This window comes from Vulpes lagopus, chromosome 1, assembly GCF_018345385.1.
Source record: "Vulpes lagopus strain Blue_001 chromosome 1, ASM1834538v1, whole genome shotgun sequence".
NCBI classification, from domain to species: Eukaryota; Metazoa; Chordata; class Mammalia; order Carnivora; family Canidae; genus Vulpes; species Vulpes lagopus.
This window is the reverse complement of record NC_054824.1, coordinates 28,641,952-28,659,466: the sequence shown is the minus strand read 5'-3', so window position 1 is coordinate 28,659,466 and position 17,515 is coordinate 28,641,952.

The following is a 17,515-nucleotide window of genomic DNA, read 5'->3' as shown; positions in this document are numbered from 1 at the left end:
TTATCCATTCATCTATTGATGGACACTTGGGTTGCTTTTGTAATTTGGCTATTATAAATAATGCTGCATAAACATAGGAGTGTATATATCTTTTCAAGTTAGTGTTTTGTTTTCTTTGGGCAAGTACCCAGTAGTGGAATGATTGGATTGTATGGTAGTTCTATATTTAATTTTTCGAGAAACCTTTATATTGTTTTCTATAGTGGCTTCACAAGCTTCCATTCCCACCAACAGTGCATGAGGGTTTCTTTTCTTCCACATCCTCACCAACACTTGCCATTTCTTGTCTTTTTGAGTCTAGCCAATCTGACATGTATAAGGTGATGTCTCATTGTGTGTGTGTGTTTTTAAAGGTTTTATTTATTTGTTCATGAGCAACACAGAGAGGAGAGAGAGAGAGAGAGAGAGAGAGAGAGGCAGAGACATGGGCAGAGGGAGAAGCAGGCTCCATGCAAGGAGCCCAATGTGGGACTGGATCCTGGGTCTCCAGGATCACACCCTGGGCTGAAGGCAGTGCTAAACCGCTGAGCCACCCGGGCTGCCCTCATTGTGGTTTTGATTTGCATTGCCCTGATGATTTGTGATGTTAAGCATCTTTTCATGTGTCTGTTGGCCATCTGTGTGTTTTCTTTGGAAAAACGTCCATGTAGTTCCTCTGCCTATTTTTTTTATCTGGATAGTTTGGGGGTTTTTTGGTTTCAGTTGTGTAAGTTTTTATATATTTTGGATATCAACGTCTTATCAAATGTATCATTTGCAAATATCTTCTTCCATTCAGTAGATTGCCTTCTTGTTTTGTTGATGGTTTCCTTTGGCGTCGTTCCAATAGTTTAATTTTACTTTTATTTCCCTTGCCTGAGGTGACATATCTAGAAAAATGTTGCTATGGCCAATGCCCCCCGCCCCCCAAAAAATTACTGCCTATGCTTTCTTCTAGCAGTTTTATGGTTTCAGGTTTCACATTTAGATTTTTAATCCATTTTGAATTTATTTTTGTCTATGGTGTCAGAAAGTGATCCAGTTTCATTCTTTTGCATGTAGCTGTCCAGTTTCCCACTACATTTATTGAAGAGACTGTCTTTCCCCATTGTATATTTTGCCTCCTTTGTTTCAAAATAATTGGCCATATAAGAGTGGGTTTATTTCTGGGCTTTCTCTTCCATTCTATTTATTTATGTGTCTATTGTTATGCTAGTACTCTGCTGTTTTGATTACTATAGCTTTGTAGTAAATATTGAAATTTGGGATTGTGATTCTTCAGCTTTGTTCTTCTTTCGCAAGATTGCATTAGCTATTTGGGGTTCTTTGCATTCCATACAAATTTTAGTATTCTTTGTTCTGGTTCTGTGAAAAATATTGTGGTATTTTGATAGGGATTGTACTGAACCTGTAGATTGCTTTTGGGTAGTATGGGACATTTTAACAATATTAATTCTTTCAAACCATGAACATGAACTATCTTCCATTTATTTGTGTCATCTTTATTTTTTTCAACAGTATTTTACAGTTTTAAAAGTATAGGCCTTTCACTTCCCTGGTTAAGTTTATTCCTTGGTATTTTATTCTTTTTGGCACAATTGTAAGTTGGATTGTTTCCTTACTTCCTCTTCCTACTAATTTATTATTAGTGTGTAGAAATGCAACCAATGTCTATGTATTAATTTTGTAGTCTGCAACTTACTGAATTCATTTATCAGCTCTAATAGTTTTTTGGTGCAGTCTTTAGGGTTTTCTATATATATAGTATCATGTTATCTGCAAATAGTGACAGTTTTATTTCTTCCTTACCAATTTGAATGCTTTGTATTTCTTTTCTTGTCTGATTGCAGCAGCTAGGACTTCCAGTAATATGTTGAATAGAAGTGGTGAGAGTGGGCAACCTTTTGTTCTTCGATCTTAGAGGAAAAGCTCTCAGTTTTTCACCATTGAGTATGATGTTAACTGTGAGTTAACATATGTTGAAGCATGTTCCCTCTAACGACACTTTATTGAGAATTTTTATCATGAATGGATATTGTACTTTATCAAATACTTTTTCTGTATTTATTGAAATGATCATATGATTGTTATCTTTTTTTTGTTGATGTAATGTATCACACTGATCAATTTGTGAATATTAAACCATCTTTGAATTCCCAGAATAAATCCCCTTTGATTGTGGTGAATGATCCTTTTAATGTATTGTTGAATGTGGTTTGCGAATATTTTGTTGAGTATCTTTGCATCCATGTTCATCAGTGATATTGGCCTGTAGTTTTCTTTTTTGTTGTTTTTTTGTTTTTTTTGTAGTGTCTGTCTGGTTTTGATATCAGGGTAATGCTGGCCTCACAGAATGTATTTGGAAGCTTTCCCTCCTCTTCTTTTTCTTCTTTTTTGGTGGGGAATAGTTTGAAGAATTAGGTATTAATTCTTCTTTAATTGTTTGATAGAATTTACCTGTGATGTCATCTGGTCCTGAAGTTTTGTTTGTTGCAAGTTTCTTTTATTTACAGATTCAATTTGTTTCTAGTAATTAATTGGTCTGTTTAGATTTTTTATTTCTTCCTGATTCAGCTTTGGAACATTGTATATTTCTAGGAATTTATCCATTCCTTCTAGGTTGTCCAATTTGTTGGCATATAACTTTTCACAGAATTCCATTATAATCCTTTGCATTTTTTTAAAAAAAGATTTTATTTATTTATTCATGAGAGACACAGAGAGAGAGGCAGGCAGAGAAATAGGCAGTAAGAGAAGCAGGCTCCATGCAGGGAGTCCGATGTGGGGCTCGATCCTGGGACCATGGGATCACACCCTGAGCCAAAGGCAGACACTCAACCTCTGAGCCACCCAGGTGTCCCACCGCTGAGCCACCCAGGCGTCCCTCCTTTGCATTTTTGTGATGTCAGTTATTACTTCTCCTCTTTAATTTCTTTTTTTTTTTTGTATTTTTTATTAGAGTTCAATTTGTCAACATATAGTATAACACCCAGTGTTCATCCTGTCAAGTGCCCCCCTCAGTGCCCATCACCCAGTCACCCCATCCTCCCGCCCACCTCCCCTTCCACTACCCCTTATTTGTTTCCCAGAGTTAGGAGTTTGGGACATGGTTTGTCTCCCTCCCTGATATTTCCCACTCACTTTCCCTCCTTTCCCCTATAATCCCTTTCACTATTTCTTATATTCCCCGTATGGGTGAAACCATATAATGATTGTCCTCCAATTGCTTACTTCACTCAGCATAATACTCTCCAGTTCCATCCACGTCAAAGCAAATGGTGGGTGTTCGTTCTTTCTGATGGTTGAGGAATAATCCATTGTATACATAGACCACATCTTCTTTATCCATTCATCTGTCGATGGACACCGAGGCTCCTTCCACAGTTTGGCTATTGTGGCCATTGCTGCTATAAACATTGGGGTGCAGATGTCCCGGCATTTCACTGCATCTGTATCTTTGGGGTAAATCCCCAGCAGTGCAATTGCTGGGTCATAGGGCAGGTATATTTCTAATTCTTTGAGGAACCTCCACGCAGTTTTCCAGAGTGGTTGCACCAGTCCACATTCCCACCAACAGTGCAAGAGGGTTCCCCTTCCTCCACATCCTCTCCAATAGTTGTGGTTTCCTGTCTTGTTAATTTTCACCCTTCTCACTGGTGTGAGGTGGGATCTCATTGTGGTTTTTCATTTACTTGTATCCTCTCTCTTTTTCTTGATGAGTCTAGGTAAAGTTTCATCAGTTTCATTTATCTTTTCAAAGAACCAGCTCTTGGTTTCATTGATCTTTTCTTTTGCTTGTTAAGTCTCTATTTTATTTACTTATGCTCTGATATTTATTATTTCCTTCCTTCTACAAACCTTGAACTTTTTTATTGTCCTTTTACTAGTTCCTTTAGGTGTAAATTTAAGTCATTGTCTTTTTATTTATGATTTAAAATCTGCTCCAATTACAGTTTATGTACTGAATCTTTGTCAGTTTACTTCTAAGGGAGTGTTTGCTCCCATTCAGTATGCTCTGGCTCTTGCTGACTTTTCATTTCTTGAAATCTTTGGCAGAAAGACTCCCTTCCCATTGAGAACCCTCGTGCACCCCACCATAACACTGCCTGTGTAACTATTTAGTCTCTCCCTCTACCCAGCAATATCACTCTGGAAATAAAAATTTAATTACTTAGTGCTCAATATCATATATTTTCCAAAAGCTCTAACATGAGGAATGTCAGTCTAGATAAGGAGCTCCTGAAAATGTAACTGCCAGATCAGGGCATCTCAGCATCAAACAAAGTCAATCCTAGAAACATAAACTTAGAATTTTTTTTAACAATTTACACTAATAATTACCTAATTATGTACAATAATAATTACTTATTATTGTCAGCCTTTTCCAAAGACTGTATGTTTTGTGAAGCAGGGACTGAGCTTCTATGGCCCACTAATATGTCCTTAAAACCTAGTACAGGGCCAAGAACATAAAGGCAGTTAATAGTGTTAGTTTCACTTTATATATCATAGTGTGTAGCCCTAGTGCTCAGTTAAAGTTGGAAAATCACTGATCTTTGGTCTGTCTGATTTATGCTGGATTAACTTGCATTAACTTCTGAGTTTTCCTATCCCATTTTTAACTCTATTTCCAGTCACATTTTGTATTTCCACTCACCTAGAAAATGCTCTCAATTACTTTTATGCCAAGACAGGCTAGGAAGATGGCAAAAAATACATGGGATGAATGAATAAATGATCTTGGAAGGGTTATCTGGCATCTAATGGGAAATAATAATTTGGGAGCCTGGACATAGAACAGGGAAAACAGATAAGACCTTCTATTCAGGGATCCCTGGGTGGCGCAACGGTTTGGCGCCTGCCTTTGGCCCAGGGCGCGATCCTGGAGACCCGGAATCGAATCCCACATCAGGCTCCCGGTGCATGGAGCCTGCTTTTTCCTCAGCCTGTATCTCTGCCTCTCTCTCTCTCTCTCTCTCTGTGACTATCATAAATAAAAAAAAAAAAAAAAAAAAAAGACCTTCTATTCAGACCCAACTGATGAAGGCAGAACTGGAACAAGAGGGAACTTTCTAGGCTTTGGCAAAATGATTGAATCAAAACAGCAGTTGCTCACTCTGTCCAGTACCTTGTAAGTGATATCTGCCCACTTCCCGATTGAGGCTCCCGGCCCACATGCCAAGGTTTCCATGCATGTAACTTCTTAGATAAAGATGGAATATTTTAAGGTAGAGAATAATTAAATGCTTTTAAATTTTGTGTTTAAAATAGTCAAAGGCAGGATAGCTGAGTGGATAAGAGCATAGATTCTAGAGCAGACTCTAGATTGGAATTAAGCAAGCTGTGTGACCTTGGACAAGTTATTTGATCCCTCTCTTCCTCGGTTTTCTCATTTGGAATGAAGTTATAACAATAATACCTACCCAACTTCATATGGTTGCCACAGGGATAAAATGAATTAATCTTTGAATTATGTAATGAATTTTATAAAGTACTCATAAATGATATATAAATGTTAAATATAAACAAACACTTGTCTTTGGAGGAAGGAAGGTAAGGATGTTGCCTTGTATATTAATTTCTGAAGTCTCTTATGTTACAAATAGTCTATATTTCATGTCTTTTTTAGAGTATGCAAAAATCCACGATATCTACCTGGGATACCTATTTGAGTTATTGATTGACACCCTGTATCTGATGTGGAGTTAAACAGTGCTTGCCCAGTGAGACGTCTGAAATGGATCTCACAGTTGATTACTCTTTGATTACTCAGTTTTCATTCTGCTTCCACAATCTTGGGAAACATCCATTAGAGTTCAGCAGAAACTCTGTTCTCTAATCAACACTGTAAGCCCTCAGTTTTCCTCTGAAGCTGGAGGAAAGCGCTGGTTTTCAAGCACTTGCTTTTTTTTTTTTTTAATTATTTATTTTTGATAGTCATACAGAGAGAGAGAGAGAGAGGCAGAGACATAGGCAGAGGGAGAAGCAGGCTCCATGCACCGGGAGCCCGACGTGGGATTCGATCCCAGGTCTCCAGGATCGCACCCTGGGCCAAAGGCAGGCGCCAAACCGCTGCGACACCCAGGGATCCCCAAGCACTTGCTTTCTAAAGACATACCTTGCTTAGTTTGTCTTGAGTTAAATGATTTCACCTGGTCCTGGCAGGAAACTGACAGCTCAAGTTCTCATCTGCACTCCAGAGGCAACTGTTTCTGGTGACTAAAGCAACCACATGCACATTCATATTCTAAATTTAATCAGGAGACATGTTGCTTAATGATTCATTTGAGTTGTATCACAGAATGCTTTCAGAAGGACTAAAGGAAAGTAATTCTCTCTCCATCATGAGGGAGAAGTGCATGTGAACTTTATTGTTCTTGTTGTTTAATAAGGCAAGTATCTTACCAAGGCTGAGCCCAGAAAGATGAAAATGAAAAGGATGTGGGTAGAAAATTGAAATGATTGGGAAGTCCAGGGACAAAGGTGGATGATATGGATTTATGTGATGGGGTTACTGAGAGGCAGAGCTGGGGGCAGGATGGAGGGATGTGTCCAGGAACTCACTCATCCACATCTTCCCTGGAAAATATTGGTGTTACTTTTTGGCTTGATTGAATATCTTGAATAAAAAATTCAATCCACTTGGAAAGATTTGACAATGTTTGGTATCACCATCCCTTCTCTGATATTATGAGCTTAGCTACATTCAGAGTCAAAGAATAGTTTATAATAAAAGCCCTTTATTTTGAATTTGAGAGAAATCTGCTGGATGGGAATGATATCTCTACTTGGGTTTCTGAATTGCATCCCTTTATCCTTTTAATACTCATCTAAACTGTCTCTTCGAGGACCAAGTCCCAGGTCCTTACATACGGCTGATCTCAAAGGTGATTCAAAATGGACAAAATTAACAAGGCAGGAAACCACAAATGTTGGAGAGGATGCGGAGAAAAGGGAACCCTCTTACACTGTTGGTGGGAATGTGAACTGGTGCAGCCACTCTGGAAAACTGTGTGGAGGTTCCTCAAAGAGTTAAAAATAGATCTGCCCTACGACCCAGCAATTGCACTGCTGGGGATTTACCCCAAAGATGCAGATGTAATTAAACGCGGGGACACCTGCACCCCGATGTTTCTAGCAGCAATGGCCACAATAGCCAAACTGTGGAAGGAGCCTCGGTGTCCATCGACAGATGAATGGATAAAGAAGATGTGGTTTATGTATACAATGGAATATTACTCAGCAATTAGAAACGACAAATACCCACCATTTGCTTCGACGTGGATGGAACTGGAGGGTATTATGCTGAGTGAAATAAGTCAATCGGAGAAGGACAGTGTATGTTCTCATTCATTTGGGGAATATAAATAATAGTGAAAGGGAATATAAGGGAAGGGAGAAGAAATGTTGGGAAATATCAGGAAGGGAGACAGAACATAAAGACTCCTAACTCGGGGAAACGAACTAGGGGTGGTGGAAGGGGAGGAGGGCGGGGGGTGGAGGGGAATGGGTGACGGGCACTGAGGGGGGCACTTGACGGGATGAGCACTGGGTGTTTTTCTGTATGTTGGTAAATTGAACAGCAATAAAAAATAAATTTATTAAAAATAAAATAAAATAAAATATTCCAAATAAAGAAAACAAAAACAAAATGGACACTTGTGTTCAGTTTATGGAACCTCCCAAGAAGGTATGAAGTTCACCCCACAGACTGATGCCTGCTACTTTAAATTTGAGTGCACTCCTCCCTCTTCCTTTACTAAACTCCTGGATGATCCCAAAAAATGGGACTGTGACATCAGACTCACATGAATCAGAGTTCTTACCTAAGGGCGCTTTACTAATAATTTCAAGGAGACAAGTAATCAAGAGGCATAGGGTAAGCCTGAGCCAGTCCAGGACTGGCTCCCAGGCCCTTTCTCAAAGTACTGGATTGATTCTGGCCCGGGTGAATATATGAGGGCTCTAAGGGATACGTGAGGGTCAAATCATTTGCACAGAAGTGGGTCATTTGAGCCTTGAAAACTCTCCATTTTATACTCAGCTGGTTACATATCTTACATGAGTTTTCAGGGAGACCTGCCCCAGAAACTCACAGATGTCAAGTTTGTTTACCAGAAGCAATTTTAGGCAACCTGATACCTATACTAAAACTGTTTTTAGAGAAGGACTCTCCCGCTAGCGATTCAATTATTTTGCCTGGCAGGAGACCTGTCATTAGCATCTTTGTAAGATTAGACAATGTTACCTTCTTTACCTCCTTTATTTCCTGGGGACAACCCTGTGGAGAATAGATTACAGACCTCCTGCTAATCTTATCCCAGACAGAAAAGTGGCTGGTCACTTGGAAAGCCTGGGGAGCACTGCTTTGGGGAATCCAGGTTGAAAGCAAACATCATAGAGTTCATTCTTCTTATCAAAGGAAAGAGCCATGTTATTAGACCTACCAAGACAGCAGGTGGTGAAAAACTCCTTTTCATTTTTTTCCCAAATTTTTATTTAAATTCCAGCTAGTTAACATACAGTGCAATATTAGTTTCAGATGTAGAATTTAATGATTCATCACTTAAATACAACACCTGGTGCTCATCACAAGTGCTTTCTTTAATACCCATCACCTGTTTAATCCATTATCCCACCCACCTCCCCTCCAGTAACCCTCAGTTTGTTCTCTGTAGTTAAGATTCTGTGTCTTTGGCTCAGTCGGTTAAGCATCTGCCTTCAGCTCAGGTCATGATCCCAGGGTCCTGGGATCAAGTCCTGTATCAAGCTCCTTGCTTAGTGGGGAGCCTACTTCTCCCTCTACCTGCCACCCCCTCTGCTTGTTCTCTAAGAAATAAATTAAATCTTAAAAATAAGAATCTTATTCTTGGTTTGCCTCTCTTCTCCTGCCCATGTTATGTTCATTTTTGTTTCTTAAATTCTGCATATGAGCTAAACATATATTTGTCTTTCTCTGACTGATTTCACTTAACATAATACTCCTTAGCTCCATCCATGTCCTTGCAAATGGCAAGATTTCATTCTTTTTTTTTTTTTATGGCTGAGTAACATTCCATTCCATATATATGTATGGAATATATATATATATATATATATGACTTCTTTTCATTAATTGATGGACATTTGGGTTCTTTCCATAGTTTGGCTATTGTTGATAATCTTTTACAAACATGTATCCTTTCAAATCAATATGTTTCTATTCTTTGGGTAAATACTGAGTTGGTACAATTGCTGGATTGTCGGGTAGTTCTAGTTTTAATTTTTTGAGGAAACTCCAAACCGGAAAAACTTCTTTTCTGCTTGAACTGGGGATATTACTGCCTAGTGATTTCTTTTCCCTCATTATTTTATTATTTTCCAGAGTTCGAGTTCCCCAAGCCTACATCATTTATGAGAAGGAAGCAACCCAGCTCTAAAAAACAGGCACAGAGAAAAAGCACAGTAGGAGTAGCTGCATTGTTTCCCTGGGAGATGTTCTAGTTTCATGGAAAGCCTATTTGAGGCAAAAGGCCTTCAGGTCTTATGGTGACACTGGTTAGAAGTAGGCTCTCCTTGATTCCACTTTTTATGTGGCTCTGGAATTGAAGCAGAATTAGTTGCTACTTGCGAGGTTTAGATGAGTGATGCTTTGTCATAAAAAGGAAATAAATAGATTCATCAACTTGCTCAAAGTACAAACTTTACTTTTGGACTCAAACTGAAAGTCAAATATCCAGACTCAAAATCTCATCTTTTCTCAACAAGGTAGAGACTATGGCCAAGTGACTGCTGTATCATGGGTAACCAAGAACAGTGGCTACTGCCCTCTGATGAGCATTTACTCTGAACAGACCCCCTTGTAAGCTCTTCACATAAGATATCTCATCCTAGTTGCAGCAATCCTGGAGACAGTATTTATCTCTACTTTGCAAATGAGAAAACTGAGACACAAACAAGTTGGTGGCAGATCAGATATTTGAACCTAGGTTTCTAACTCAGAACCGTATTCTCATGGCCTGTTACACTAACTCTCCTTGATAGCTTGGATCCCACCAAACGACCTCATTTCAATAACTGATTAAAAAATTTTTTTTTCACAAATGAACAAGAGTGAATTTTTTCTTGATTTTGCCAGAGCACAGATATCCATGAGTTTAGAACGGTCTTCAGGATTGAGCTTCTATGGGTTTTCCCATCTATCTAGATAGGTGTGAATTTTAAATTATTTTCACCTGGTGCCCTTTCTCTTCCACTGAACATTCCCTCTCTCTCATATTCATTTTATTATGCTTGGCTTTATTGCACTGTACCACATTTAAAAAGTTCTTACGATATTTCAGATTTTTTCATCATTATTATTATATTTGTTATGGTGATCTGTGACCAGTAATTTTGATGCCGCTCTTGTAATTGCTTTGGGAAACCACCAACCACACCCATGTAAGACAGTAAGCATAACTAGTAACTGTTGTATGAGTTCTGACTGCTCCAACAACCACTTCTCTCCCTCTCCTTGGGCCTCCCTATTTCTGGAAACACAACAATATTGAAATTAGGCCAATTCTAAGTGTTCAAATAAAAGAAGAGTTGCACATCTTTCACTTTTAACCAAAAGCTAGAAGTAATTAAGCTTAGTGGGGGAAGGTATGTTGGAAGTCAAATTAGACCAGAAGCTAGGCCTCTTGTATAGTTAGCCAAGTTTTGAAGGCCAAGGGAAATATTCTTGAAGCACTGAACATTCTTGTTCTAAGTGCTACTTCAGTGAACACACCAATGGTAAGTGGAACAGCCATATTGCTGATATGGAGAAAGTTTGAATGATCTGGATAGATGATCAAACCAGCCACATTCCCTTCAGGCAAAGCCTAATCCAGAGCAGAAGGCTGAGATAAGTGATGAAACTGCAGAAGGAAAGTCTGCAGTTAGCAGAGGTTAGCTCATGAGGTTTAAGGAAAAAAGCTGTCTCCATAACATCAAAGTGCAAGGGGAAACAGCAGGTGCTGATGTAGAAGCTACAGCAAGTTATCCCAAAGATCCAGCTAACATAATCCAGGTGGTTACACTAAACAACAGATTTTCAGTGTAGACCGAACAGTCTTCTGTTGGAAGAAGATGCCACCTAGGACTTTAATAGCTAGAGAGGAGAAGACAATGCCTGCCTTCAATGCCACAAAGGACGGTCTTATTCTCTTGTTAGGGGCCAATGTAGCTGGTGACTTTAAGTTGAAGCCAATGCTCATATAGCACTCTGAAAATTCTAGGGCTCTTAAGAATTACCCTAAATCTACCCTGCCTGTGCTGTATAAATGGAACAACAAAGCCTAGATGACAGCACATCTCTATGACATGGTTTATAGAATACTTTAAGTTCACTGTTGAGACTTACTGCTCAAAGTAAAGATTCCTTTCCAAATATTACTGCTCATCAACAACCTGGTCATCTAAGAACTCTGATGGTGATGTACAAAAGTAAGATTCATGTTGTTTTCATGCCTAATAATATGAAATCCATTCTGTGGCCCATGAATCAAGAGTAATTTTCACTTTCAAGTCTCTTATTTAAGAAATACATTTCATGAGGCTATAGCTATCATAGATAGTGATTCCTCTGGTGGATCTAAGCAAAGATAAGTAAAAACCTGGAAAGGATTCACCATTCTAGATGCCATTGAGAACACTCACAATTCATTAGAAGGGGTCAAATTATCAGGATTAACAGGAATTTGGAAAAAATTGATTTCAGCTCTCAGAGGTGACTTGGAGGGGTTCAAGACTTCAGAGGAGGAAGTAACTCAGATGTGGTGGAAACAGCAAGACAACTAGAATCAGAAGTGGAGTCTGAAGATGTGAGTGAATTGCTGCCATCTCATGATCAAACTTGAGAAGATTAGCAGCTATTTCTTATTTCTTTTGTATTTCTGTATGTTTTATTTCTTATGGCTGAGCAGAGAGTGGTTTCTTGAGATGGAATGTCCTAGTGAAGATATTGTGAAGACTGTTGAGATGACAACAAAGGATCTAGATTTTTTTAAAGATTTTATTTATTTATTCATGACACAGAGAGAAAGGCAGAGACAGAGGCAGAGGGAGAAGCAGGCTCCATGCAGGGAGCCTGATGTGAGACTCGATCCTGGGACTCCAGGATCACGCCCTGGGCCGAAGCCAGGTGCTAAACTGCTATGCCACCCAGGGATCCCCAAAGGATCTAGAATATTATATAAACTTATCTGATAAAGCAGCGGCAGGGTTTGAGAGGATCAACTCCAATTTTGAAAGAAGTTCTACTGTGGGAAAAATGCTATCCAACCACATTGCATGCTGCAGAGAATTCATTCATAAAAGGAAGTCACTCAATACACCAAACATCATGCTGTCTTATTTTAAGTTGCCACAGCAATCCCTACCTTCAGCAATGACCTCCCTGATCAGTCAGCATCCATCACGATTGAGGCAAAAAGTTACAATTTGCTGAAAGCTCAGATGATGGCTAGCCATTTTCAGGAATAAGGCAATTTGTAATTAATGTATGAATATTATTATTTAGACATAATGCTACAGCACACTTAATAGACTATAATATGGTGTAAACATAATTTTTATGTGCTTTGGGAAACCAAAAAAATTCATTTCACTCACTTTATTGCAATATTTGCTTTATTGCAGTGGTAGGGAACTGCACCCGCCATATTTCTGAGGTGTGCCTGCATGTATGTTTATTTACAAATCTATATGTTATATTTTTTATTTATGTGCATACTTTTCTACTTTAGGTTTAATATGGCTTTGTCCTCAATTAATGAGAACTTGAAAAGGAAGCATGGTGCTATCTTTTCATTAACTTGTTCCTCTAAACAGAGGCCTTCCAGAAACCTGCCATAGAAAGATGTGTTTATTTTTCTTAACTTCCATGGGCAGAGAATGCCTGTGATGGCAAAAGATGACCCCAATTCTGGGTAAACACAATCCGGCGAGTATAATGAAAAATTTAGCTAAAATACTAGAAAACTAAAGGCTAGAATGTAATTAAACTGAACATATACTGGAATGCACTAAAAATCATGCGTCTCTCAAAATAATCAATGCTTTAAAATAAAGATTAAGTCAGACTCTTGTTTCTCTAAGGCATCAGTCCTACACATGTCTTATCAAGCATTTCTATAATCCATACACAGGTCCTTATCTTACCCCTTTGTTTTCTTGGAAGTCATGTGAAATGCCATAACTTTCCATTTCTGAGGTAGTATAATTTCACAAGAAGGGCATACTTTAAAAACATGACATAAGAATAGCATTTGAGGGGTGCCTGGCTGGCTCAGTGGGAGGAGCACATGACTCTTGATCTCGGGGTTGTGAGTTCAAGCCCCATGTTGGGTGTAGAGATTACTGAAATAAACTTTTAAAAAAAAGAATAGCCTTCAATACTTATGAGTTGTGGGTATCCATTAACAAACACTGATAGAGCCCATGCTGTGTGTCAGGCGTGGAGTTTTAAAAGATGAACAAAATATAATGTTAGTCTTTGAGAACCTCACAGCTTAGAAAGTATACTAGGCTTGTAATGAGCACTGCCTCTGATGTTTAATCTCTTTGCTACATTAAAAATGCAGTAATTTTTAGGGAATTGAGGGTGTGTTGGCCAGTCTCGAAGTCTGAGGTGGGAATACAGGAACACGAGCTCCTCTCTGCATGCAGTGACAGTAGCGCTGGGAGCACTGGGGCAGGAGCTCATAGGACTGGTTTCCATTTTTCTTCCATATCTCTGTGTGGGCTCCTAGCCAAGTCACTGGTCCTTTCTAAGCCTTAGCTTCCTTGTGCATAGTGGGGAGAATCCTTGCTCTGCTCACTTCACCCAATCATCATGAAGTGAAATAAGAAAAAAACTGCAGAAACTTCTCTTTAAAGATTTTGTTTCTTTATTGGAGAGAGAGCACAAGCAAGGGAGAGAGGCAGGAGAAGCAGGCTCCCCACTGAGAAGGAAGCCCTACAAGGACCCTGGAATCATGGCCTGAGCCAAAGGCAGATCCTTAACCATCTGAACCACTGGGGTGCCCCTACATACAGAAACATTTTGAAAGTATTTTAATGCATGAATTTTTGTCTGTTTTGCTCACCTTTATAACTCCAGCATTTAAACCAATGCCTGAATCATAATATGTGCACAATACATACTTATGGAATAAATGCAAGCCATTATAAAAAGCACTTTCATTTTCACTTTAAACAATTTGAAATTATGGTATTTGGATTCTCTTTCTATTTCACAAAAGGAAAGAACTCATTTTGCATGATATCTATCTATCTATATCTATCTATCATCTATCTATCATCTATCTATCTATCTATCTATCTATCTATCTATCTATCATCTATCTATCTTCATTTTGTATAACTTCTAACAGTTACCACCCCTCAGAGCTGGAAAGGATCTCACAGAGCATCCAGTCCAGCTTTGCAGGGTCACTTGAGTTCCCTGACTCAGCCCTTGCCAGGGGCTTATCCAGCCTGCTGCAGATCACAGCCACTGAGGGAGCTGTCTCGGGGCCATTTGGCAGAAGTTCCCATCACTCAGCTGAAGCCTGCCTCCCCCTAAGGCCACAAACCAATTCTCCCCCAATTCCTTCACCTTCAAATATTTGGTTGTCATCTCTCCCTGCCCTCAGATTTCTCACATCCAGGTTAAATTGAGTGGTTTCTCATTTATGAACTTATATGCTTCATAACTAGATTTCTTGTTAATAGGATAATTAGAGATTTACAGTTTGTAAATAAAAACAAAACAAAAACTTTTACTAGTATACATCTGCTATTATTTATAGTGGGCTCTTGCAAAGGTGGTTGTTGTTAACTCCACTTGTGGGCATGCATCTGAAAAATGTTTGGAAATGTAAAATGAATAGTAAGGTACAGATAACATAACTGCTGTGTCTTTTGTTATATCTGCCATTATATAAGATAAATACAAATATTGTAGCACAACTTATAGTAGAAAAAACCTGGAATCTAAATGTCTATCAATAATGAGACAGTTGGAGTAATTATGGCACCTACTTAATGAACTATTACAGCCATTAAGGTTGATGCTTACAAAAATTATACAATAAAATAGACAATGCTTACAATATAACAGGATTAAGTGAAATTGATATGTATTATCATATACATATATATCATATATATACATATCATATATGTATATGATAATACACATATATATTCACATACATTTACAGGTACTATATGATTATAATGTAAACAACCATGTTTTACAGCAGTCTAAAAGGAAATGCAAAAATGCTGTAATTGTTAGCGTTATGGTAGTGAAGTTACAGATTTTTTTTTCTTCTTTTTGGCTTTCCATAAAGTGCTACTTTAAAAATAATAATTTAAACGTTTTTGCATTTAACATTTCTTTGATATTTTATACACAAGTACACATACTTAGATACATGCATGTACACGTGTGCAAGCATGTGCGCACACATACATCTTCCCTTCCTTCTGTTCCTCCTCATTATTATTCATCTTCTGTTATTCATCATTGAGTCAGTTTCTACAAATAGAGACATGCCCTTTGGGGGAATCAGAAACATTAAGAATGGGTATTAGTGATGATTTGAGGAGAGGTAGAAGTACACTGAATGATTTCAGCACATGGGGCATATTTCTATCTTTGTTAAGCCGTAGTTTCCTCCACTGTAAAATGGGGATTGTGATAATAGCAGTAGCTATTTCATAGGGTTGTTGTGAGGCTTGAATATGATGTTTGCAAAGTGCTTGGAAAGGCACAGTGCTGAGTGTTATTGGCTTCTCCTCTAAGATAACTGTAAAATTGCAATGGATGGAAGTTGTGTGTGTGTGTGTTTATGTAATGTGTGAGCTGTCAAGCAAGGCCTGAGGGGAAGGTGGCCAGGGTGATGAGACTGTGGCTGAGAGGTAGAGACAGTCTCCCCTGGGGCTAGTCCCCCAGAGGCCTGACTTCTTGATGCTCCTGGGAGATGAGGGAGAAGCAAGGAGGGTATGCCTAGGTTCTGGGCCAGCAGTGCTAAAGAGCCTGCGGAAATTCAGCAAATGCAGGTGACGGTGGGCTGCCATTGAAGCAGGTGGCACTTTAGGGTTTGCATCTGGGTCAATTTGTGTTCTGTGAGGGCAGGGTATACTGGCTTGGTCATAGACTAAAAACCAGAAAATGAAATCTTTCATGTAAAGATGATGAGTGCAGTAGACCCCCGAGGCAAAGGGATCAGGAAGAGAAAAATGGGGAGAAAAGTAGACTCTGTGGGAGGGTGAAGCCGTGCAGAGTTGCAAGATCTCATCTTGTCCTCATCTACCTACCTGTGTGTAGGTAGGCATGCAGACCCAGAGATGTATGAATACTTGGGACACACACGTGGGCATAATCTCCAATATCAGAGCTGGAGTCAACATGTTTTTCCATTTTGGAATCATTCTTGCATGCCTTATACTGGCTGGGATATACTTTAAGGAATGATAGGAAGCAAGGAGCCAAAACAAACCATCTCTTCTTTCCATTTGCTTTCGGTGAGTCAATGAGCCCAGAGCCAATAAACTGCAGCTTTGTCATTATTGTGTGATAGTAAACAAATAAGAAGACAGCAGAAATTCACTCTAAATGCACAATTTGATTTTGAGAAAAACAAATATGAGTGTTAGAGCCTAGGGCTACGAGTTACCACTGAGAGACTGTAGTGTCTCCCTGGTGCACTCTGTCTCTCTTTCTCTGGTGGTGTAAAATGCATTCAGGTTGACATTTCAGAGTGGCTCAAAGCTCCGTCTTCCTGATTGAATGTCAAACATGAACTGAAATACATTAGATGTTTTGTCTGCTTGGTCCCACGCTCTGTGGGTGGAAGTCTGTGCTGCTCTGCCAGAGGAACAATAGGATTAGCTGCCAGAGGGAAGCTCCAAACAAATGTGTGAGCCCTGGAAGGGAAGGAATGGGATAGATACCATGAGGAGGGGTCCTGTCTGTGCACATGCATGTGTATGACATTCACTGGTATGTGTTTGCTCCATAGAGTAAAAGGAAGCAGTTGGCAAGGGAGAGCAGTTTACATAGCACTCAGGAATAATTGCACTAATTTAAAAAGAACAATAGTATAAAGCCAAGATAAGGCACTAACATACAATATATGCACAGTACGGAAAAGGTGACAATTCTCAAATCATCTAGGATATTAGGTGGAGAGCTACCACTATTAATGACTTGGAAGAGATTCATGATTAAAAACGTTACCAACTGCAGCCCGCATACCTCACATCTTAGAAGTATCAGCATTTCTTTTTTTATTTTTTTAAAGATTTTATTTATTTATTCATGAGAGACATGGAGAGAGAGAGAGAGAGAGGCAGAGACACAGGCAGAGGGAGAAGCAGCCTCCATGCAGGGAGCCCGACGTGGGACTCCATCCTGAGACTCCAGGATCATGCCCTGGGCTAAAGACAGGCGCTCAACCGCTGAGCCACCCAGGGATCCCCAAGTCTCAGCATTCTAAACACCATTCTATTTATTTTCTGAAACTTAATTGAGCAACTA